The sequence below is a fragment of the Lithobates pipiens genome, unplaced genomic scaffold (assembly GCF_037356315.1).
Source record: "Lithobates pipiens isolate NorthernLeopardFrog02 unplaced genomic scaffold, aLitPip1_a1.2 Scaffold_13, whole genome shotgun sequence".
Lineage (NCBI taxonomy): Eukaryota > Metazoa > Chordata > Amphibia > Anura > Ranidae > Lithobates > Lithobates pipiens.
In genome coordinates, this window is record NW_027507718.1 from 60,089,470 (window position 1) to 60,113,428 (window position 23,959).

Below are 23,959 nucleotides of genomic sequence, written 5' to 3' on the forward strand. Positions count from 1 at the left end.
TATTGAAATTCAGATTTTGAATTTGATTTAGAAGCCAATTTTTTTTTTCGTTATTTCAGGATTCGTTTAAGTTCAGTACTATTGTAATTTTGTAAGTTCAGATACATCCGAATTTCCAAAAAATGGGAATTTGTCTGAATTTTAATTCGGGACTAAACAAACTGCACATGTCTAGTAAGGACCACTGTTATGAAATGGTTTGGCTCAACCATCTAACTGCTACTTTTTCCTGGTAAGATTAGTCTGTTAAAGAAAGTTGAAAAATAACAACAGGATCAGATTATGTCATAAATGTATTTTCTGACTGTTTTAGTTCCACTGTAAGGTGACAGAGCTCCTGTGAAGACATAAATACTGGGGTATGTTCCCAAACACTCATTAGATGATGGATGAGTGGTGAAATGTTTTCATCATTACAGAACACGTCCAGTTAAATATAACTAATACTGGCAGCTATACGGGTTCATTCCTCCATATTCTATTAGATTCGGAATGTTTGCAAACCGCTTGCTGTATAAGGTATGATAATGCCAGTATTCCGTAGTAACTCATAAAGTCATTTTTGTAAGCTGATTTCTCTGAACTGACAGCCTAGTGTGTGTGTCAAGTATAATTTAATATTTTACACTAAAATACGCAGTAGATGCAAAAGGCAGGGAAATCCGCCTTCTGCTGGTTGCACCTCCATACGTCTTTACAAAGCATTAAAGCCGCCTTTACATACAGTTAAATACTTTACTTGCAAAGTGTGACAGTGCAGTCTGTTAATACAGCTTAATGCTTTGCAAAGGTTTGCTGAATTCCTAGGTGTATATTCTAAGAAGTACCATTACAAATCCTATAAAGCACTATTGCCAGGAGTGTTCCACCTAGAATAGTTAAGTATTTATTATGTTTGTTTTTTTTAAAACAAGAAAAATTGCAGTATAGGGCAAAAGAAAATGTATATTCAAGCTGAACTCTAGGCAAATATCAAAGATACAAATGAATGCAGTTTTCTATTAATGTTGTAGCACTACCCCTGAGAGGGCCGCTGGTTAATGATGAATAAATCACAATCACTACACTCCTCCTTATAGTGCAGTTCAGATAATGAGGATGACCAGAGTCGCCCCTCACTAGTGCAGAGGCTGCCAGCACATACAGAATACAGTCCAGATAAACTAACACAAAGAACAGTCTAGGGGATGACTTTTGTGGTATTATTGTTGAAAACATGGCTGGGGTGTAGGGTAGGATACTTCAAGATTACTAATGGAAAGAAGAGGACACTCTTGTCTATGCTGTTAACTTTAAGAAGCTTTCTTCTGCTCAGCTCAGAACACAATCTTCCTGTGCGAGACTAGTAGAGGTCTGAGGTATATACTCCTTAGTAGGGATGGGCCAAACGGACCCCTGTTCAGTTCGCACCAGAACTTTCGAACAAAAAAAAGTTCGGACCAGAATAATGCACCCCCTTAAAGTCAATGGGACCTGAATGTCAAAAATCAAAAGTGCCCATTTTGAAGGTTTATATGCAAGTAATTGGCCAATGGCTATAGGGGTCCAGGTCCTGCCCTGAGGGACATATATCAATAAAAAAAAAGTTTGTGAAAAAATGTCATTTTTAAATGAGCAGTCCCTTAGTCTACCTGTAAAGTGGCAGATCTGTACCATATCTAGAATCTGCTGTAGCAATAATTTCATTTAAAAAGCCAAAAAAATTACATTTTCCCTGCAAGCTACCTTTATTTCGATCAGCAACAGCTGGGGAGCTGGTGTGTATGATGAAGCCACAATGTAGTGCACTGGGAACAAGATTAGAGATTTTTTGTATACATTCTTGTGTCACTTTGACTTTGTATAGAAGTAACGAGTGCGTAAAAATTGGTCTTTTGGTGTTGGCGCCTTCCCACCGTAACCCTATAGAGTTAATCCTGATGAAAGAAAAAAATGGCCCTGATGTAATAAATTGCAATGATATGCACCTGTCAAACAGGTGCAGAAAAATTGGTTTTTGGGTGTTGGTGGCACCTTTCCACCGAAACCCTATAGAGGTAATCTTGATGAAAGCAAGAATTGGCCTTGCTGTAAAAAATTGCAAAAAAAAAAATGGTCTCTGGGTGTTAATTGTGCCCATGAAACCTATACCAAAAACATTTTTTCCAATGAAATGCTAAGCAGCCTCGAAGTTCTGCAGAGATTCCACATCCAAAAAAAGACTTAATTAGTGACATTGGCATCAGGGGCTTCATAGCTGGTAATCCAGGACTGATTTGTTTTTATAAAAGTCAAACGGTCGGCGGAGTCTGTGGACAGATGCGTTTCTTTGATCAGTAACAAAACCTCCTGCAGCACTGAATGCCAGTTCTGAAAAAATGCTGAATACAGGGCAGCCCAACAACTCAATAGCATCCTGGGCAAGTTCTGGCCAGTAGTCTATTCTCATGACTCAGTAAGTCAGTAGATCATCAGCTGGAAAACTCTCCATCTCTGTTTTGGTCCCCTGAGGTCAATCGTCCCCCATGTGATGCAGGAACTGCCGATGAGATGTGGATCCTGACAACCCTGGGCAGCCAGGACTAAAAAAAATCTGAAATGCCTCACTTAAATGGGCGTCATCCCCAACGCTCCTCTCTTGACCAACAGAAGACTTAAAACAGCATTTTCTATGACACTGTAACTTACTGGAGTCAGGAAAAACGTTCAAGAAAATCGTCTTTAACGTGTCCTCAAGAGAATTTATTTTCTGAACTCTCTGTGGGGATGGGATGAGTTCTGAAAAGGCAGAAAAGGAGAAATTGGAGAACCAACAGCTTTGACAAGATTACATTTAGACGCTGGGCATGTGGGTGCCAGGGACTGTATTTGTGGGTGCCAGGGACTGTATTTTTTTTCTGCTGCAGAAAATGGGGCAGAGAAATTTGCCGGCTACATTCTACAGCTGGTGGTGTGCTGCTGGCAAATATGATGCTACGACCTGAGACACCCTGTGCTATACCATCATCCATGTCAGTGGAGGCTGCTGAGAGGTAATGACTTGGTATAGCAGGTAGACTGAAGTGGGTAAGGAAGAGGAGGAAGGACAGATTTGTGCTCCTTTTGTGTGGCTTTTAGGTGCTCTCACCAATGGGCTGAGTGTGGTTGGATGTTAAATGCCTTGTTGAGCATGTGGTACCCAAATGGTTAGTGTTTTTGCTATGTTCGATGTGCCTTAGACATAGTTTGAAGATAGCAACAGTGTGATCTGCAGATGTGCTGAAAAAGGCCCAGATGAGTAATGGAATAGGGTGGCTACTCTCTACTCTTTGTTGATGTCGGCCTCTTTGGGGTTGTGCCGCCTCACCTTCAGTTTCCTCCTCTGCTCTAACTGGCACCCATCAGTGACCTCATCATCATCATCTCCCTCTCCTCAATCTTCATCATTACCACTGGAGACAACTTGGCAATACGCTCCGGCTTGGGGAACATGAATGCCACTTTGTTAACCAGTGTTCCTCCCTCTCTCTAGGCTCGTGTTCCTGTCATCATCAACCTCAGAACCAACATCTGAATCCAGTAATGGCTGGGCATCTTAAAAGTGCAAGTGGCTGACGCTGTGGTCAAATAACTCAGCTGACTCCTCAATGGCTGATGTTGGGGCTATAGATGTGGAAAAGGAAGCAGGTTTATCCACTCTGGCAACTGCAGGGGACCACACACTTGTCTCTGCTTGCGTGACAGAGGATGAGAAAGATGAGGAAGGTTTAGTAAGCCAGTCCACCAACTGCATGCTGTGGCTGGATAGCATGGGCAAACTCACTAAACAGGGGAAATGATGCCCTACCTGCAGACTGACCACCACATCCATCTTTGCCTGTGGAAACATTTGTTGCTAGCCCACTTACAGTGCCAAGGGAACATCTGCCTCTTCTTGTTGTCCTCCCAGACATTATTGGGAGGAAGGGGGAGGTGCTTATAAGCAAATGTAAAGAAGATCTTGAAATCTGTATGTAGATGCACTTTAATCAATGTCAAGAGGTGTTTGGTGCACTTTAATTTGAGTACTCACACTACACAAACACACTCCACGGATACTCTATGATATACTGCAATATAATGCGCTAAACATGCAGTGACGCACAGAACTATATTGCGTTAAACTTGCAGTACCGCACACAGAAGTAAATGGCGTTAAACTGGCAGTAACGCACAAAACTATATGGCGTTAAACTGGCAGTAATGCACACAAAACCATATGGCGTTAAACTGGCAGTGATGCACACAAAACTATATGGCGTTAAACTGTTAAACCGTCACTACACAGACGCAATCTGAACTGTCCCTACTCCGGCTATACACTAATGTAAAGATTACTGACACGGTCTCACTACACTGAAATTATCTGAGCTGTCCCTACTCTACACTAATGTATGTATGAATGCCACAGTCTCACTACACTACAGTAAAACTATCTGAACTGTCCCTACTCTAGCTGCACACTATGCAAAGCTGAATGATGGTCCTCCTCACTACACTCACACTATCCGTAGACTGATACGAAACTAATATTCCACACTGGCAATTGACATCAAATAGCACAGTATAGCACACTAACTAACTAATAGCACTGAACAGAGCCATGTTCTATCTCTCTCCATGCCAAAATCACACTGCAAATGACTGCCATTGAAAGAATACTTTTATACTGTTGGGCGGGAATGAGCCATGATTGGATAAAGTCATGATGACCGTGTCCGATCATGACTCTGACAGTGCTTTGTGCCCTGAATGGCTGAAGCTTTCACTGCTTCAGGCAATCAGGGTTTACAATGCACTGTTCAGTGCCGCAATGCACTGTGGTCGGTTCAGGAACAAGTAGTCGAACATCCGAACAACAAAGGTTCGGCCTGAACTTATGCTCAGGCCGAACCGTTCGCCCATCCCTACTTCTTAAGTGGGGAAGTACTTGACCCAGCTTTAAAGGACATTTCTCCTACAAGAAACTGGAGGAGACTAATGTATGTACCACTCAGGAGAGGAAATACTCCACAAAAACTAAAGGCTAAGGGTCGGTATGTACCTCTCAGGAGAGGAATAACGAGGCCCAGCAATCCCAATAGTGCACAGTCACCATGATCTTGCAGCAAAGCAGTACTCAAAGGGACAGGGGAGCAGCTGTGCCTATTCAGCTTCCTTTAGGTGCCTTTCAATGAAGCTATGTAGGCTTGATCCTTAGGTAAAGTCTCTGGCTGTCCTATACCCACTCAGATGTAGGCCCCTGGCTCTGCCCTAGCCAAGACCTCAAACTAACTTTACCTAACACCTGAGCAAACTAACTAGGTGGGTGATACAATTAATATATCATTAAATGTATTTCTAAAATATAAGCAGTGTAGCTCCCTGGCTGTGATATGGTAACAGCCTCTTGCAGTCCCTTTATGGCAAAGTTGGAGTGAGAGAGCAAGAAAAAAATACAAGGAGTCAATCAGTTCATGTGCTGAGACAAGATCATTCTGATTGGACAAGAAAGCGGAGTGACAGAGAGATGAGCTCATTACTGTACTGTTTCTTCTTTCACTGTCCAGTCGCAGGCTGACGTGGGTCCAGGATGAATGATGCTGGCCATCAAACTGAGGACATCTAATGACAGAAAAAAGTACTGCAGAATAAATCTTTGAATTAAAGCTTCCTTTTTTTTTTTTTTTGCTTTTCTTTTTTTAATTAAAGCTAATTACCTCAGTAAAAGCTGTTTCTATTCTGCCTTTTAAAGGGCTATTCATTGTTATGTTGTTATTTTTGGCTGGAATTCTCTTTAAATCTGAACCTAACCTAAAACGTGAAGTTCCACCAATCCTCCTCTTCTCCCTCTGCCTGTTTTGAATTTTTATTTTATTTTATTTATTTTTTCAGAGCAGGTACCTATCTTTGACAGGTATCTGTTCCCACTTCCTCTCTGATTGCCTAGGCCCCCATCACTCTAAAACCACCTGGGGCACATCACAGGTCCCACGATGTTGCAGGAGCATTCAGAAAGTGCAGTGCATCTCATGTGCAGTGGGGAACCGGCTGTGAAACACCAGGATGTTCCAGTCATCTTTACACATTCAAGATGATAGTGCTAAGGACCCAAAGACCAATGAAGAACCGTCTTGGGTGGAGACAGCGCTGGATCCCTGCGCTGGTAAGTGTCCTTCTTGTTAAAAGTCATAAGCTACAGAATATTTATTATTTTCAGAAAGGACTGAAGCTCCATAACAGAAGTATGGCTGGATAGCTCTGCTGTCAGTCTGCAGAAGCCTGGCCTTGCACCTGCAATCTGCTGATCGTGGGCACAGTGCTATACAAGCGGCTAAAAAAAAATAAACTAACAAATGCTACATTTTTGTCTGCAAAAAAAAGTGCAATTATTATTTTTTTAAGGTGAACTTAATCTTTAACCCTTGGGAAGCATTTCAAAAAAATTACATTTGTGTTGCAGTGGATGTCCTAAATCTGACTTGTATTCTGAGCATGAAACAGCATTTCTTGTGGTGTTTTGTACATCACCTGTGTTAGCAATGCCTCCAGGTAGCTATATTGTATTACATTTCACAGGAAATGACATTGCTGATGTTTGAAAAGGAAAGGTAATTTTTAAGAACATTAAAGTGTCAGTAAACCTATATCATAAAAAACCCAATCAATAAATGCCGTATTACATATTACTTACTTACTTAGATGTTTTTTATTATTAAAATAATTACAGTGCCATCATCAGCATACAGAAAGAGAAGGGACAATGTAAATTAAACAGTGTGGGGTTGATTTACTAGAACTGGAGAGTGCAAAATCTCGCGCAGCTCTGCATTGAAACAAATCATCTTCCAGGTTGTATTGCTTAATTACACAAGTTGAAATTAGAAGGTGATTTGGCTCCTATGCAGAGCTGCACCAGATTTTGTACTCTCCAGTTTTAGTAAGGCCCCTTTGATCCTCACTGAGCAGACGGATGACAGGTGCAGGTCCGTCTCTGCACAGTGTGCACACTGTTCAGGGACGGACCTGTCAGAGCTCCGCTCTCCTCTATGGGGGATTGGATGAAAACAGACCGCTTGTCCATTTTTATCCGATCCGCCAGACGGATAGGAATTAGTGCTCCCATTCTTTTGATTTTAGCAGATTGGAGCAGATCGGATATCAGCGGACATGTCACTGCTGACATCCGTCACTCCATAGACCTGCATGGAGCGTCCGTTCAGGTCTGCCTGTCAGTTTTTTAGGCGAACCTGAATGGGCGCTCCATGAAGGTCTATGGAGTGACGGATGTCAGCAGTGACATGTCCACCTGTGCGAAAGGGGCCTGTGGACTCGATCGCCATGGGGATACCCATGTATTTGTCTCACGGGGAGGAAGAATGGGGAAATGCTAAAGTAAACAAGCAACTCCCTGTTCTGCCTAGCAACAGTGACACTGATCTCTGCTCTCTGTGACTGGAGCAGAGATCAGTGATGTGTAAAACACAGCCACACCCCTAGGACACACGTAACCCCTACACTGCCATCTAGTGGTTAACCCCTTTACTGTCAGTGTCATTTACACAGGAATCAGTGCATTTGTATAGCACTGATTGCTGTATAGATGACAATGGTCCCAAAAATGTGTCAAAAATGTCCGATGTGTCCACCATAATGTCGCAGCCACAAAAAAAATCGCTGATCGCCGCCATTTAAAAAAATATATAAAAATGCCATAAAACTATCCCCTATAACGCTATAACTTTTGTACAAACCAATCAATAATCACTTATTGCAATTTTTTTCCTGAACAACCAAAGTTCAGCCCGAGCTTATGTTCGGGTGGAACCGTTCGCCCATTCCTATTTGCTATATTTTTTTGATGAAAGTGGAGTGACCCTTGAATTGAAATCAGCATAAACAGTTTCCTTAACCACTTTAAGACCGGACCATTTTGCTGGTCAATGACCAGAGGTCTTTTTACAATTTGGCACTACGCTGCTTTAACTGGTAATTGCGTGGTCATGCAATGTTGTACCCAAACAAAATTTGCGTCCTTTTCTTCCCACAAATAGAGCTTTCTTTTGATGGTATTTGATTGCCTCTGCGATTTTTATTTTTTGCGATATAAACGTAAAAAGACCGCAAATTTTGAAAAAAAATGATATTTTCTACTTTTTGTTATTAGAAAAATCCAATAAACTCAATTTTAGTCATACATTTAGACCAAAATGTATTCAGCCACATGTCTTTGGTAAAAAAAAAGTCAATAACTGTATATTTATTGGTTTGCGCAAAAGTTGTCACATCTACAAACTAAGGTACGTTTTCTGGAATTTACGCAGCTTTTAGTTTACGACTGCCTATCTCATTTCTTGAGGTGCTAAAATGGCAGGGCAGTACAAAACCCCCCCAAATGACCCCATTTTGGAAAGTAGACCCCCTAAGGAAATTGATAAGTGGCATGTTGAGCCCATTGAATATTTTATTTTTTTGCCTCAAGCGATTGAATAATGACAAAATTTTTTTTTTTTTTTTTTTTTTACACAAAGTTGTCACTAAATGATATATTGCTCACACATGCTATGGGCATATGTGAAATGACACCCCAAAATAAATTTTGCTGCTTCTCCTGAGTACGGGGATACCACATATGTGGTACTTTTTGGGAGCCTAGCCGCGTACGGGGCCCCGAAAACCAAGCACCGCCTTCAGGCTTTCTAAGGGCGTAAATTTTTGATTTCACTTCTCACTACCTATTATAGTTTTGAAGACCATAAAATGCCAAGATGGCACAAAACCCCCACAAATGACCCCATTTTAGAAAGTAGACACCCCAAGCTATTTGCTGAGAGGCATGTTGAGTCCATGGAATATTTTATATTTTGCCACAAGTTGCGGGAAAATTACAAACTTTTTTTTTTTTACACAAAGTTGTCACTTAATGATATATTGCTCACACATGCTATGGGCATATGTGAAATGACACCCCAAAATAAATTCTGCCGCTTCTCCTGAGTACGGGGATACCACATATGTGGGACTTTTTGGGAGCCTAGCCGCGTACCGGGCCCCGAAAGCCAAGCACCGCCATCAGGCTTTCTAAGGGCGTAAATTTTTGATTTCACTTCTCACTACCTATTACAGTTTTGAAGGCCATAAAATGCCAAGATGGCACAAAACCCCCACAAATGACCCCATTTTGGAAAGTAGACACCCCAAGCTATTTGCTGAGAGGCATGTTGAGTCCATGGAATATTTTATATTTTGCCACAAGTTGCGGGAAAATTACAAACTTTTTTTTTTTATTTTATTTTTTCACAAAGTTGTCACTAAATGATATATTGCTCACGCATGCCATAGGCATATGTGAAATGACACCCCAAAATAAATTCTGCTGCTTCTCCTGAGTACGGGGATACCACATATGTGGGACTTTTTGGGAGCCTAGACGCGTACGGGGCCCCGAAAACCAAGCACCGCCTTCAGGCTTTCTAAGGGCGTTACAGTTTTGAAGGCCATAAAATGCCAAGATGGCACAAACCCCCCCCCCAAATGACCCCATTTTGGAAAGTAGACACCCCTAAATTTAGGGGTACACTAGTGAGACTAGGTAATAAATGGCGGGTGCCCTGAAACTATAAAAAAATAACTAACCAACCAGCGTCACCTGTAACAGTTATATGGTGATCACTGGTGAAAGGGTTAACTAGGGGGCAATCAGGGGGCTTTATGCAGTAGTATATGGGGGTCCCTGGCGCTATAAAATGCTGCGGCGAACCTAAATACCTACCTGCCTAACTAGCGTCACCTGTGACACTAATACAGCGATCAGAAAAACGATCGCTTATTAATCTGGGTTCACACTGGAGCGATGCGGGAACGCCACGAATCCGCGGCGGGTTCCCGCATCGCATGCCTCCCGGCAGCAGTTCACACTGCCCTATGCGAACTGCTGGGAGTGTCAGTGAAATGTTAATGACACCCTCAGATCAGTTCGCATATCGCAGTGCGATCTGCAAACTCGGATCGCATGGTGTGAACACCCATGCGATCCGATTCTGCTGTGGACCAAAAAAAGGGTCCCGTGCGAGTTTGCGGCGGGTGCGGCGCGAATTCAGCCATACTATCTGTATGGCTGAACTCGAATCGCACAGAGATCGGATGTGATTTGCACTGCAGTGCGGTGCGAATCACATCCGTTCTCATAAACCGCTGCAATGTGAACCCAGCCTTAGTGACACTGGCGACGGGGGGTGATCACGGGGTTAAACCTTTATTGGGGGGGTTAGGGGGGTACCTTAGAACTAAAGGGGGCTAACCCTAACTGCCCTAACAGTTATTACAGTCACAAATGACACCCGCCGGGTGATCAGGGGGTTAAACCTTTATTAGGTAATAAATGGCGGGTGCCCTGAAACTATAAAAAAATAACTAACCAACCAGCGTCACCTGTAACAGTTATATGGTGATCACTGGTGAAAGGGTTAACTAGGGGGCAATCAGGGGGCTTTATGCGGTAGTATATGGGGGTCCCTGGCGCTATAAAAAGCTGCGGCGAACCTAAATACCTACCTGCCTAACTAGCGTCACCTGTGACACTAATACAGCGATCAGAAAAACGATCGCTTATTAGGCTGGGTTCACACTGGAGTGATGCGGGAACGCCATGAATCCGCGGCGGGTTCCCGCATCGCATGCCTCCCGGCGGCAGTTCACACTGCCCTATGTGAACTGCTGGGAGTGTCAGTGAAATGTTAATGACACCCCCAGATCAGTTCGCATATCGCAGTGCGATCTGCAAACTCGGATCGCATGGTGTGAACACCCATGCGATCCGATTCTGCTGCAGACCAAAAAAAGGGTCCCGTGCGAATTTGCGGCGGGTGCGGCGGGTGCGGCGAATGGCTGAACTCGAATCGCACAGAGATCGGATGTGATTTGCACTGCAGTGCGGTGCGAATCACATCCGTTCTCATAAACCGCTGCAATGTGAACCCAGCCTTAGTGACACTGGCGACGGGGGGTGATCACGGGGTTAAACCTTTATTGGGGGGGTTAGGGGGGTACATTAGAACTAAAGGGGGCTAACCCTAACTGCCCTAACAGTTATTACAGTCACAAATGACACCAATGCAAAAAAAAAAAATGCAATTGGTGTCACTGTGACTGGGGGGGGGCAGGGGTAATTGGGGGGTGATCGGGGGTAAAGGGGGGGTGTGAGTGTGCCTGGCATGTTCTACTGTGAAGTGTCGTGTTGGTGCAACTCACCGATCCTCTCTCCTCGGTGCCGGAACGAAAAATACCGACACGGAGGAGAGATTACATCACTTCCTCTCCTGTGTTTACATTACAGGAGAGGAAGTGATGTAATGCTTTACTCCCATTCGTCAGGAGCGATCGCAAGGGGGTGACCATGAATGAATGGCCGCCCCCTCATCCCGGATCGCTCCTGCACGGATACCGACCGCCGCTGGCACCGGGGGGGGCCCAATCGGGCCCCCCACCCGCGGGAAGGCAGGGACGTACATGTACGCCCATATGCCTGCCCGTGCCATTCTGTCGATGTACATCGTCGTGCGGCGGTTGGCAAGTGGTTAAAGCAGTTTAGTATATTTTCATCTGTGCCTTGCTTTTTTCCTCTTATGGGCATGTTTCTCTCATGCATATTTGATTTCATAGGAATGAAAGTATGTTAACAGCGGTCAGGCACCGGCTTGTGTTACGTCTTTTCCTTAGTCATATGTTTCAGTGTCAGTCTCCATCCTTGTATTGTTGCCGCCTCTCCTTTTAGCGTGCTGTGTGAGCTAAAAATCCCACCTTGTGTTGTGCTGTAATGGAAATGACGCCACACATCCAGGGCTGCCTTACTAGGTCTTCTCACCATCTCCTCTAACACACACACTGCCTCCTTTGAAAGTCTTTAAACATGCACATCCGTTATTCCCTAATCTGTTCGTTGCTGGATGCGTTCATCACCTGCAACTGCTAATGATTCAAATCAATGGACAGCTTTGATCTAACACTGTCTTACATAATTAAGACAGCAACTTGCTAAGAGTAGCCTTTTTGCAATTTAACAGGGCATTAGTGCAAAGTATATAACCAAACATGTAGATATCTCTTACTGGTTACATATACAGTACATGGATACTGTTATATATTGTAACTGTTACATAATAAATGTATCAATGAATGAAAAATACATTTACTTATCAAACTGCAATATCAATAGTAAATGATTATACTGTAATTCATAAGTATCATTAAAAATGATTACTGTTTTTGACTCACTGATTTTTATCAATACACGCATACTTCAGAAATGTGCATTGCATCAACATTCAAACATCACTAACAGTAATTAGGTACTGAAAGGGTAACCAGAGAATAATAACAAGCTAGGAAGCACTCAGAGTATGTAGAGTTTTCTGGAGAAATTATCAAGTTATTTTTCTGCCGTTCAAATATAGAAAGTAAAATAAAAAGCAATTGTCGGGCAAAAGGGACAATGAGGAGATTTACTGCACAAAATTTTGCATGCTCCAATTTTAGTAATTTCCCCCAATGTCTCTATAAAATGAGTTATGTGCCCCCTCCACATATTTTATTGATTTATTTTATTTATTGCAGGTACTTATATAGCGCCGTCAATTTACATTTCCTTCGTATAACAATAGTATCAATAATCATAGGCGTGCACAGGGGGTGTGCTGAGTGTGCCTGGGCACACCCTAATCACCCTGTGCACATTAACATTAGCGCTCTCTGTGCTGGCAGTGAGATGAGAAATATTTCCTTCCGACCAGTTCTGCCATTCATTGAGTGCTACCATACTTCTCTTGTTCTGCCATTAGAGTGTGTATGTATGTATATAAATATAAAATGTATATATATTTATATTATATTTATTATTATATTTATATAATATTTAGCTTCAGCTGCCCACAGTTAAAATGGATGCAGCCAGACTTAGGGGAGGGAGATTTATGAATCATATTTGGCAAGTACAGAATCACAGTATATATAAAATAATATGCAAAGTGGTTGGAGGGAAGCTTCAGAATAGCAAAGATGTTTTTGTTACTAATTATGTGAGCAGACTGCAGTTCCTCTTTAACGCAAAGATACTAAGAGTTTTTCATAACATTTTAAAATATATACCGTATTTATCGGCGTATAACATGCACAGGTGTATAACACGCACATTCATTTTAAGAGGGAAGTTTCAGGAAAAAACTTACATTTTAAATAAGGCAGCTAAAATTGAAGTATTGGTGTATAACACGCACACGCTATTTACAGCCAATTTTCATGGTGAAAAAGTGAGTGTTATATGCCAATAAATACAGTGTGTATGTATATATATATATATATATATATATATATATATATATATATATATATATATATATATATATATATATATATATATTTTTTTTTTTTTACTTATTCTAATATATATATATATATATATATATATATATATATATATATATATATATATATATATATATATATAACACACACACACACACGAGCGCATGCGCATGTGTGTTTGAGCTATGGGGTGCACGCCCTAATGCAATAGGCTGCGCAGACATGCGCCAATAATCTACACTGTCCAACAACAACACAAGCAACATTAGCATTATCGCTCTCCATGCTGGCAGTTGGGTTGGGAAATATTTCCTTCTGGACAGTTCTGCCATTCATTGAGTGCTACCATACTTCTCTTGTTCTGCCATTAGAGTGTGTATGTATGTATATAAATATAAAATGTATATATATTTTTTACTTTTATATATATATATATATATATATATATATATATATATATATATATATATATATATATATATATATATAAACACACATGCGCGCATGTGTGTTTGAGCTTTGGGCAATATTTGTGTTTTGTTATTATAATATCAGAAGCAATTATATATTAAAGTGGAGTCCCACCCCCCTCCAAAGATTAACCACTTGACCACTGGGCACTTAAACACCCTTAATAACCAGACCAATTTTCAGCTTTCGGTGCTCTCACATTTTGAATGACAATTACTCAGTCATGCAACACTGGACCTATATGAAATTTTTGTCCTTTTTTTCACACAAATGGAGCTTTCTTTTGGTGGTATTTAATCACCGCTGGGTTTTTTATTTTTTGTGCTATAAAAGAAAAAATACAGAAAATTCTGTAAAAAAATGAATTTTTCTTCATTTCTGTTATAAAATTTAGCAGATTAGTAATTTTTTCTTCATAAATTTTGGCCAAAATTTATACCACTACATATCTTTGGTAAAAATAAGTACAAATTGGTGGATATTATTTGGTCTTTGTGAAAGTTATAGAGTCCACAAGCTATGGTGCCAATATCTGAAAATTGATCACACCTGAAGTACTGACGGCCTATTTCAATTCTTGAGACCCTAACATGCCAGAAAAGTACAAATACCCCCCAAATGACCCCTTTTTGGAAAGAAGACATTCCAAGGTATTTAGTAAGAGGCATGATGAGTTTTTTGAAGTTGTCATTTTTTCCCACAATTCTTTGCAAAATCAAGATTTTTTTTACTTTTTTTTTGTTTTTTCACAAAATTGTCATATTATCAGTTTATTTCTCACACAGCATATGCATACCACAAATTACACCCCAAAACACATTCTGCTATTACTCCCGTGTACGGCGATACCACATGTGTGAGACTTTTACACAGTGCGGCCACATACAGAGGCCCAACATGCAGGGAGCGCCATCAGGCGTTCTGGAGCACCCAGGACAATTCTGACATTTCTCTCCTACATGTAAAAATCATCATTTATTTGCTAGAAAATTACATCGAATCCCAAAACATTATATATGTTTTTTTAGCAAACACCCTGGAGAATACAATGGTGGTCGTTGCAACTTTTTATCTCGCACGGTATTTGCGCAGCAATTTTTCGAATGCTTTTTTTTGGAAAAAAAACTGTTTTGTGCTTAAAAAAAAAAAAAACACAGTAAAGTTAGCCCAATTTTTGCATAATGTGAAAGATGAAGTTACACCGAGTAAATCGATACCTAACATGTCACTCTTTAAAATTGCACAGGCTCGTGGAATGGCGCCAAACGTCGCTACTTAAAAATCCCCATAGGCGACGATTTCATTTTTTTTTTACTGGTTATATGTTTTGAGTTACAGAGGAGGTCTAGGGCTATAATTATTGCTCTCGCTCCAACGTACGCAGCGATACCTCACATGTGTGGTTTGAACACCGTTTTCATATGTGGGCGGGACTTACGTATGCGTTCGCTTCTGCATGCGAGCACATGGGGACAGGGGCGCTTTAAAAAAATAATAAAATATTTTATTGTTCATTTTACTTTATTTATTTTAGTTTGACATTTTTTTCCCCAAAAATAAATTTTTTGATCACTTTTATTCCTATTACAAGGAATGTAAACATCCCTTGTAATAGGAATATGGCATGACAGGTCCTCTTTACAGTGAGATGTGGGGTCAATAAGACCCCACATCTCACCTCTAAGCTGGGAAGCCTGAAAAAAAAAAAAAAAAAAAAAAAGATTCTGGATTTGATAGTATTGGCGAGTCGGTAGAAGCACCGGAGGGCGGCGGGAGGGGGGGGGGGTGTCTATGGCTGGGTATTGCAGGGTATCACCGACTATGGCTGGGTATATCAGAGTATGGCTGGGTATCTCAGAGTATGGCGTTGCAGAGTATTGCGTTGCAGAGCATTGCAGGATATTGGAGGGTGTTGCAGAGCATTGCAGAGTGTTGCACGGTATTGGCGGGTGTTGCAGAGCATTGCAGAGTGTTGCACAGTATTGGTGGGTGTTGCAGAGCATTGCAGGGTATTGCAGAGTATTGCAGTGTAATGCAGACTATTGCAGAGTATTGCAGGGTAATGCAGAGTAATGCAGAGTAATGCAGAGTAATGCAGGGTAATGCAGAGTAATGCAGGGTAATGCAGAGTAATGCAGAGTAATGCAGGGTATTGCAGAGTATTGCAGGGTAATGCAGAGTAATGCAGAGTAATGCAGGGTAATGCAGAGTAATGCAGGGTAATGCAGGGTAATGCAGAGTAATGCAGAGTAATGCAGGGTATTGCAGGGTATTGCAGAGTAATGCAGAGTAATGGCAGAGTATTTGCAGGGAATTGAGGGGTTAATTTTCGGTGAGCAGCGATGTGGGCACTGCAGATGCAGCCCACATCGCTGCTGACACCGATCTCCTCCCCCTCCGCTGTTCCGATCGGTACAGAGAGGGGGAGGGAGGAACCGGCGTCATAACATGACGCCGGTTTGTTTACAAGTGATCACTCCGTCATTTGACGGAGCGATCACGTGGTAAACGGCCGCGACGAGCGGCCGTTTACCGTGATCCGTGATGCGCCGGGTCCTGTGGACCCGGCGGTCACGGATGCTCTCGAGTGCGCGCCCCAGGGGGCGCGCGAGAGCGGAATTCTGGGTCATATGACGGCCTCCCACAGTTAAGAAACCGCCCTAAAGCCGTCATTCGGCTATAGGGCGGTTATTAAGTGGTTAAAAGTCAGCTGCTGCAAATAGTGTACACTTAACTGTCTAGGCATCAAGCGGTGTTCTCAACTGAGCCGATAATTCAATGGACTTTCAGACCCTGGCACTGCCATCTCAGCTAAGGGAAATAAGGCCTTGCGACTTCACAGCCAGTTTCTTATTGCGCATGCGTGAATCACGCTGCACTCTGATCAGGAGAAGGGGGGGGGGGCGATGTGATTGTGCAGGGAGAAGGAGGGGGGCAAGGACTTCTGGCTCACTTGCCATGGCCAAGTGAGCTGGAAATGGGAGCTGGTACCTTTTAATACCAGCCCCCCCCCCTCCCAAAAGGCAGCGCGCGGGGGGGGGGGGGGGGTGTTTGTTTGAAGGCAGACAAGTAGGGTTTCTTCTTTTGGGTGTAGCTTCACTTTAATAATATAAGAATAGTGATGGAAACAATGCCCACCCATAAAAGCTCAGTGTTGGGCAATACCCGCTCTATTTAACCCTGCAGCTCTGTTTGAAAAATAATTAAAGGCATGACTTGATGACATGATGACTTGATATTTATTAGCAATAACGGCATGGGGGGGGGGGGGGGGCTTCAGCTAATCGCAGTGCACAGAGCAAAATGTGTGTAATGTTTGTGACATGTGCAAAATAGCACCAATAGTTGTGGTACACCGCAGCAAACTGAACTATTAACTACGTCCGCCCCGAGACTCTTTTTGAGACTTGTTGTTTACAAGAAGTTATTAGAAAATTACTTAGAACCTCCAAACATTATATATATATTTTTTAAGACACATGATTGGATGATAAAATCAGCAGAGCTTCTACTCATTTCAGATCTACCCCTCAGATTTAGAGCGACTGCACTTCCAAGTGCACTTGCAGTGCAAAGTGGATTTGCCTTTCGTAAATAACCCCCACTGTATTTGCGCAGCAGTCTTACAAGCACAATTTTTTTGGAAGGAATACACTTTTTTTGATTTAAAAAATAAGTCAACAGTAAAATTAGCCTATTTTTCTATATTGTGAAAGATAAAGTTACATCGAGTAAATTGATACCTAACATGTCACGCTTCAAAATTGAACCTGCTTGTGGAATGGCGACAAACTTTGGCCTTTAAAAATCTCCATTGGCGACATTTTAAAATTTCTACATAGCACGCGCTATGCGTTTTTCGAAGTTAACCACTTCAATACAGGGCACTTAAACACCTTCCTGCCCAGACCAATTTTGAGCTTTCAGCGCTGTCGCACTTTGAATGACAATTGCGCGGTCATGCTACACTGTACCCAAATGAAATTTTTATCATTTTTTTCCCACAAATAGAGCTTTCTTTTGGTGGTATTTGATCACCTCTGCGGTTTTTATTTTTTGTGCTACAAATAAAAAAATACCGAAAATTTTGAAAAAAAAATGTTTTTTTTTTGTTTCAGTTTCAAAACTTTGTAAATAAGTACGTTTTCTCCTTCACGGATGGGCACTGATGGGGCTACACTGATGGGCACTGATAAGGCGGCACTGATGGGCACCAATGAAGTGGCACTGATGAGGTGGCAGTGATGGACACTGATAGGCGGCACTGATAGGCGGCACTGATAGGCGGCACTGATAGGCGACACGGATAGGCGACACGGATGGGCGACACGGATGGACACTGATAGGTAGCACAAATCGGCACTGATAGCTGGCACGGATTGGCATGGATGGGCGGCACAGATGGGCATGGGTAGGTGGCACAGATGGGCATGGGTAGGCGGCACAGATGGGCATTGGTAGGCGGCACAGATGGGCATGGGTGGGCACTGATAGGCGGCACAGGTGGGCACTGATAGGTGGCACAGGTGGGCACTCATTAGCGGCGCAGGTGGGCACTCATTAGCAGCACAGGTGGGCACTCATTAGCAACACAGGTGTTATACTGTACTAATGGATGCCAATCAGTGCCAAACAATAATGCATGCCAATCAGTGATGCCTATTGTGGGCACTGATTGCCATCCATTATGGGCACTGATTGGCATCCATTGTGCCTGACTGGCATCCCTGGTGGTCTAGGGAGGATTACCTCTGCTGGGCATCCCTGGTGGTCTGGTGGCGTCCCCGGTGGTCCAGTGTGGGCATCCTCGGGGGGGCTGTGCTGATAATCGATCAGCACAGACCCCCCCTGTCAGAGGAGCAGCCGATCGGCTCTCCTCTACTCGCGTCTGACAGACGCGAGTGAGGAAAAGCCGATCACCGGCTCTTCCCATTTACACTGTGATCAGCCGTGATTGGACACGGCTGATCACGTGGTAAAGAGTCTCCGTCGGAGACTCTTTACCGAGATCGTAGTTGCCGGGTGTCAGACTGACACCCCGCAACAACGATCGCCGCGATGCGCGCCCCCGGGGGCGCGCAGCGGCTCATAATCCTGATCACGTCATATGACGTCCGGTTAGGATTATGAAACCACTTTGCCGCCGTCTATTTGTAATAGGGCGGGCGGCAAGTGGTTAAACTTTGCCTAAATTACAGTTTGTTTTTTTTTTTTTTGTCTAAATTGGACCTCTGCATCAGTCTGACTGGACTGTGAGATGTTAAGCCTGGCCACAGGAGGCACTGTCTCTTGTGGCAGGTGTGGAACTATAGTCTGGTTGGGTGCTTAAGTTACTCTCTTTCGGAGCCAGGTCAGTGGGAGTCGCCCTCTCACTGTGCCCTCTGGGATGGGGTATTTAAGATGTGGACGTCACTTGGTTCGGGCTTCCAGTCCAGTATGATGTGCTGACTTCATGGTCCTGGTCCTCCTGACCAGCCCCCAGGAAGACTATGGCCTGGGGTGCGGATCCACTTGACTTTAATGCCTCAGGGCTGGCTAGCCCAAGGCAAGGAAACTAAAGGAGGATTCTGAGGTAGATGGGTGCCGTCTTCGGTTCGGGAGAGACCCAGAGTACTTCAAGCATTCCAGGGGAGGACTCTTTAGAAGAACACCACGTACGGGTTGGTTTTCTTAACAAGAACCTGGAAGGGCAGAAGTTACCAAGAGAATCCGGTTTTGTGGACATCGCCAAGCAGGCTGAAAGATCCAGGTATCCTACAAGTGTTTCAAGTTTACTTTCCCTACATGTTCTACAACAACGTCTGTGGCAGAGACATTATTTTGTACGTTCTACAACGTCGAGTAAGCACCTTCTTGGCTGCTAGGCCTTGTGAGAGAGGGACTATCCAACCTGGGTGACCATCCAGCTGCAAATGGCTATTCTCTGGATGCAGTCAAAGTAAGCAAGTTCTTCAACGTTTTTTTGACTTTGACACTAAGAGTACCTGATCTTCCTTCCCAACCCTCAGATCCCAAGTTGAAGGACTGTTCAATTGTCTGAGTTTTGCAAATAAAATCCATTCAAGTGGATCTGTTGTCAGTCTCAAGTTACTGTGCTATTTAACTCGGGACATCCCCTAGACATGCCACAAGGAGAACAGAAGGTAACGGTAAGCCCAAAAATAACCAGCAGCTCCTTCGGGGGTTAGTGCTACATACAGGCTACCAGTTTTATGTTACAGAGGAGGTCTAGCACTAGAATTATTGCTCTCACTCTCATGATCACGTCGATACCTCACATGTGTGGTTTGAACACCGTTTTTATATGCGGGCGTGACTTATGTATGAGTTCGCTTCTGCACACAAGATCGGCGGCACGGGCGCTTTAAATTATTATTTTTTTTAATTTATTTATTTATTTATTTATTTTACACTGTCCTTTTTTTAAAAATAAAATGCTTGGGTCACGTTTATTCTTATTACAATGGATGTAAACAACCCTTGTAATAGAAAAAAGCAGACAGGACCTCTTAAATGTGAGTTCTGGTGTCAAAAAGACCTCAGAGCTCACATTTAGACTTAGAGGCAATAAAAAATTATTAATAATAATAATAATAATAATAATTAAACATCATTCCGCCATCTAATGTTATGGAGCCAAGTGGAGGCCATCTTTCCCTCACTTGGCATCCAGACTCAGAGGGGAAAGGATGCGGTCATCTCCGCCACTACCGACAGCTCCGGTTAAATACCGGGGTTATGGCAGCAGCTAGCTGCCATAACCCTGATATTTTCAGAAACGACGTGTGGTTCTCTTTAAGCTAAAAGTGGTCTCTGTGGTGAAGTCGCCGCAAGATCACTTTTATCGGGGCGGGAGGGGGCTTCGGTCCTCTCCACAACTTACCGGAGCTGTTGGTAATGGCGGAGATGACCAAAGCCCCCTCCCGCCCCGATAAAAGTGATCTTGCCGCGACTTCACCACAGAGACCACTTTTAGCTTAAAGAGAACCGCTTCGTCGTTTCTGAAAATATCAGGGTTATGGCAGCTAGCTGCTGCCATAACCCCGGTATTTAACGTCAAATTACCGATGTACAGGTATGGCGATTTGTGTGAAGTAGTTAAAAGAAATGCACAAATATGGGGCTAAAAGTGACAAAGAAAAAATGTCTCTGTGTCGGTGGTGTCCCTGGAAGATAAAAATGTCACTGTGTCGGTGGTGTCCCTGGAAGATAAAAATGTCTCTGTGTCGGTGGTGTCATTGGGGGTTATTTACGAAAGGAAAATCCACTTTGCACTGCAAGTGCACTTGGAAGTGCAGTCGCTGTAAATCTAAGGGCTAGATCTGAAATGAGTGGAAGCTCTGCTGATTTTATCATCCAATCATGTGCAAGCTAAAATGCTGTTTTTTATTTTCCTTGCATGTCCCCCTCGGATCTACAGCGACTGCACTTCCAAGTGCACTTTCAGTGCAAAGTGGATTTTCCTTTAGTAAATAACCCCCATTGTGTATTAGTAGTAGTAATAGTAGCAGTTGTATATTAATGATACTATGGGGGTTATTTACTAAAGGAAAATCCACTTTGCACTGAAAATGCACTTGGAAGTGCAGTCACTGTAGATCCGAGGCTCACTTCTGCATAGAAACCAATGAGCTTCCAGGTTTTATTACCAAAGCTTAATTGGACAAGCTGGGGATAGAAGCTCATTGGATTCTATGCAAAAATTAGCCTAATTTTCCACTTTCCAGCTTTAGTAAATAAACCCCATTGTGTACTTAAAAGTGGGTTAGTAGTAGTAGTAGTAGTAGTAGTTGTATATTAGTGACAGTGTGTGTTCTTCTTCTTAGTAGTAGTAGTAGTTGTATATTAGTGATGGTGTGTATTTTTCTTCTTAGTAGTAGTAGTAGTAGTTGTATATTAGTGATAGTGTGTATTATTTCTCTTAATAGTAGTAGGGTATGATAGTGATAGTGTGTAGTCTTCTTCTTAGTAGTAGTAGTGGTTGTATGTTAGTGATAGTGTGTATTCTTTCTCTTGGTAGTAATAGCTGTATATTGTTGATAGTGTGTATTCTTCTTCTTGGTAGTAGTTGTATATTAGTGATAGTGTGTGTTCTTCTTCTTAGTAGTAGTAGTTGTATATTAGTGATAGTGTGTATTCTTCTTCTTCTTAGTAGTAGTAGTAGTAGTTGTTGTATATTAGTGATAGTGTGTATTCTTCTTCTTAGTAGTCGTAGCTGTTGTATGTTAGTGATAGTTTGCATTCTTTCTCTTGGTAGTAGTAGTGGTTGTATGTTAATGATAGTGTGTATCCTTTCTTTTGGTAGTAGTAGTTGTATATGAGTGATAGTGTGTATCCTTTCTCTTAGTAGTAGTTGTATGTTAGTGATAGTGTGTATCCTTTCTCTTGGTAGTAGTAGCTGTATATGAGTGATAGTGTGTATTCTTCTTCTTAGTAGTAGTAGTGGTTGTATGTTAGTGATAGTGGGTATCCTTTCTCTTGGTAGTAGTAGTGGTTGTATGTTAGTGATAGTGTGTGCCCTTTCTCTTGGTAGTAGTAGTAGTTGTATTTTAGTGATAGTGTGTATCCTTTCTCTTGGTAGTAGTACTTGTATATGAGTGATAGTGTGTATTCTTCTTCTTAGTAGTAGTAGTAGTGGTTGTATGTTAGTGATAGTGTGTATCCTTTCTCTTGTTAGTAGTAGTGGTTGTATGTTAGTGATTGTGTGTGTCCTTTCTCTTGGTAGTAGTATTGGTTGTATGTTAGTGTGTATTCTTCTTCTTAGTAGTAGTAATAGTTGATAGTGTGTGTCCTTTCTATTGGTAGTAGTAGTAGTAGTGGTTGTATGTTAATGTGTATTCTTCTTCTTAGTAGTAGTAGTAGTAGTAGTTGTATGTTAGTGATAGTGTGTGCCCTTTCTCTTGGTAGTATTAGTGGTTGTATGTTAATGTGTATTCTTCTTCTTAGTAGTAGTAGGGGTTGTATGTTAGTGATAGTGTGCGTCCTTTCTCCTGGTAGTGGTAGGCTGTGCTAGTGATAGGATAGAATGGATGAATGGTGTTTCTGGAGAGCAGTGACCTAGTGAAGTCACACCCAGGCATGTAGCAGGGAAGGGAAGGGGTGGGTGTGTGTCGGTGACTGTAGAGTAAGGGGGGTTGATTGATTTAGCCGAGCATCCCGTGTTATCCCATGCAGAGTGTGAAGGCGGAGGATGGGTGGTCTCGGTGGGTTAATTAGGACGGTGCCCCCCCTATTCCCAGAAGCAGAGCAGGAATTGTTTAGTGTAGACTTTTCCTACACACACACACACCGGAGTGTTTCTCTCGCCATCTAATTGTGCATGATGGACCTATTAGCGTGTAATCAGAGGCTGGATCTCCAGGGGTTAATTAAATGAACGAGGTATGCCCACATGTAGGGAGGAGGAGGACCACCTGATCCCCATAACACCACCCCCATCACCACCCCTATAGGGAAACTAGTGCTCCATGCACCGGCGGTGTCCTTTACCTGTGGAGTTTATTAGGGGGCTAGACCGGGATGATCCTTCATCCTCCTCCTCCTCCTCCTCCTCCTCATCCTCCTGATGATGAGTGAGCTGGCCTTGCAGAGGATGTGATGAGGATCTGGGATGGTAGTAGAAGAAGTGCTGGGATTATTACTCGCTGTGTACAGTTCCATGAAAGGCTTTGCTGTATATAGAAGGTTAAATGAACAGAGTACGGGGAGGAAGGAATGTGTGTGTCTTCCTATGACAGCAGCCAGCAGACACTCCAACCCTGCTCCGCACCGTACACCATGAGCGCTCCGACCAGGAGGGGATCAATCATTGGTAAGGGATTTTATACTCTCTTCTCTTCCTATTCTATGCCAGTGCCAGCCATGCCCCCACCCGCCGGGAGGTGAGCTGCTGCCATTCACACACATTGGATCGGAGGGCTTCTATTCCGATGTGCTGGAGGAGGAGAGAGCAACCCAATATCTCTCCAATATCTTCCAATACCCCCCCCCCCCCCCCCCCACACCCTCCAATATCCCTCCAGCACCAAGGAGCAGGGTGCTTTTTTTTTTTTTTTTTTTTTTTTTAGGGATGGGGGGTCTGCTATACAGTACTTTCTCATTGGAATTGCTTGCAAGCTAATTGTATTTTTCGGTACTGCCAGGATTTATTTCT

General features: G+C 42.8%; 1 protein-coding gene across 7 annotated transcripts in view; it reads left to right on the top strand.

The window, feature by feature from the left end:
* The window catches only part of LINGO2 (leucine rich repeat and Ig domain containing 2), a 2,286,714-nt gene that overhangs the window by 1,896,767 nt on the left and 365,988 nt on the right, over positions 1-23,959 (top strand). For 4 of the 7 annotated variants that reach the window (XM_077475132.1, XM_077475134.1, XM_077475133.1 and 1 more), the window contains exon 1: positions 22,982-23,617. The exons of the other annotated variants lie outside the window; for them this stretch is intronic. The gene's annotated coding sequence lies outside the window, so the exon portion shown is untranslated. Of the gene's footprint in view, positions 1-22,981; positions 23,618-23,959 lie in introns of those variants that run through there. 7 annotated transcript variants of the gene reach the window in all.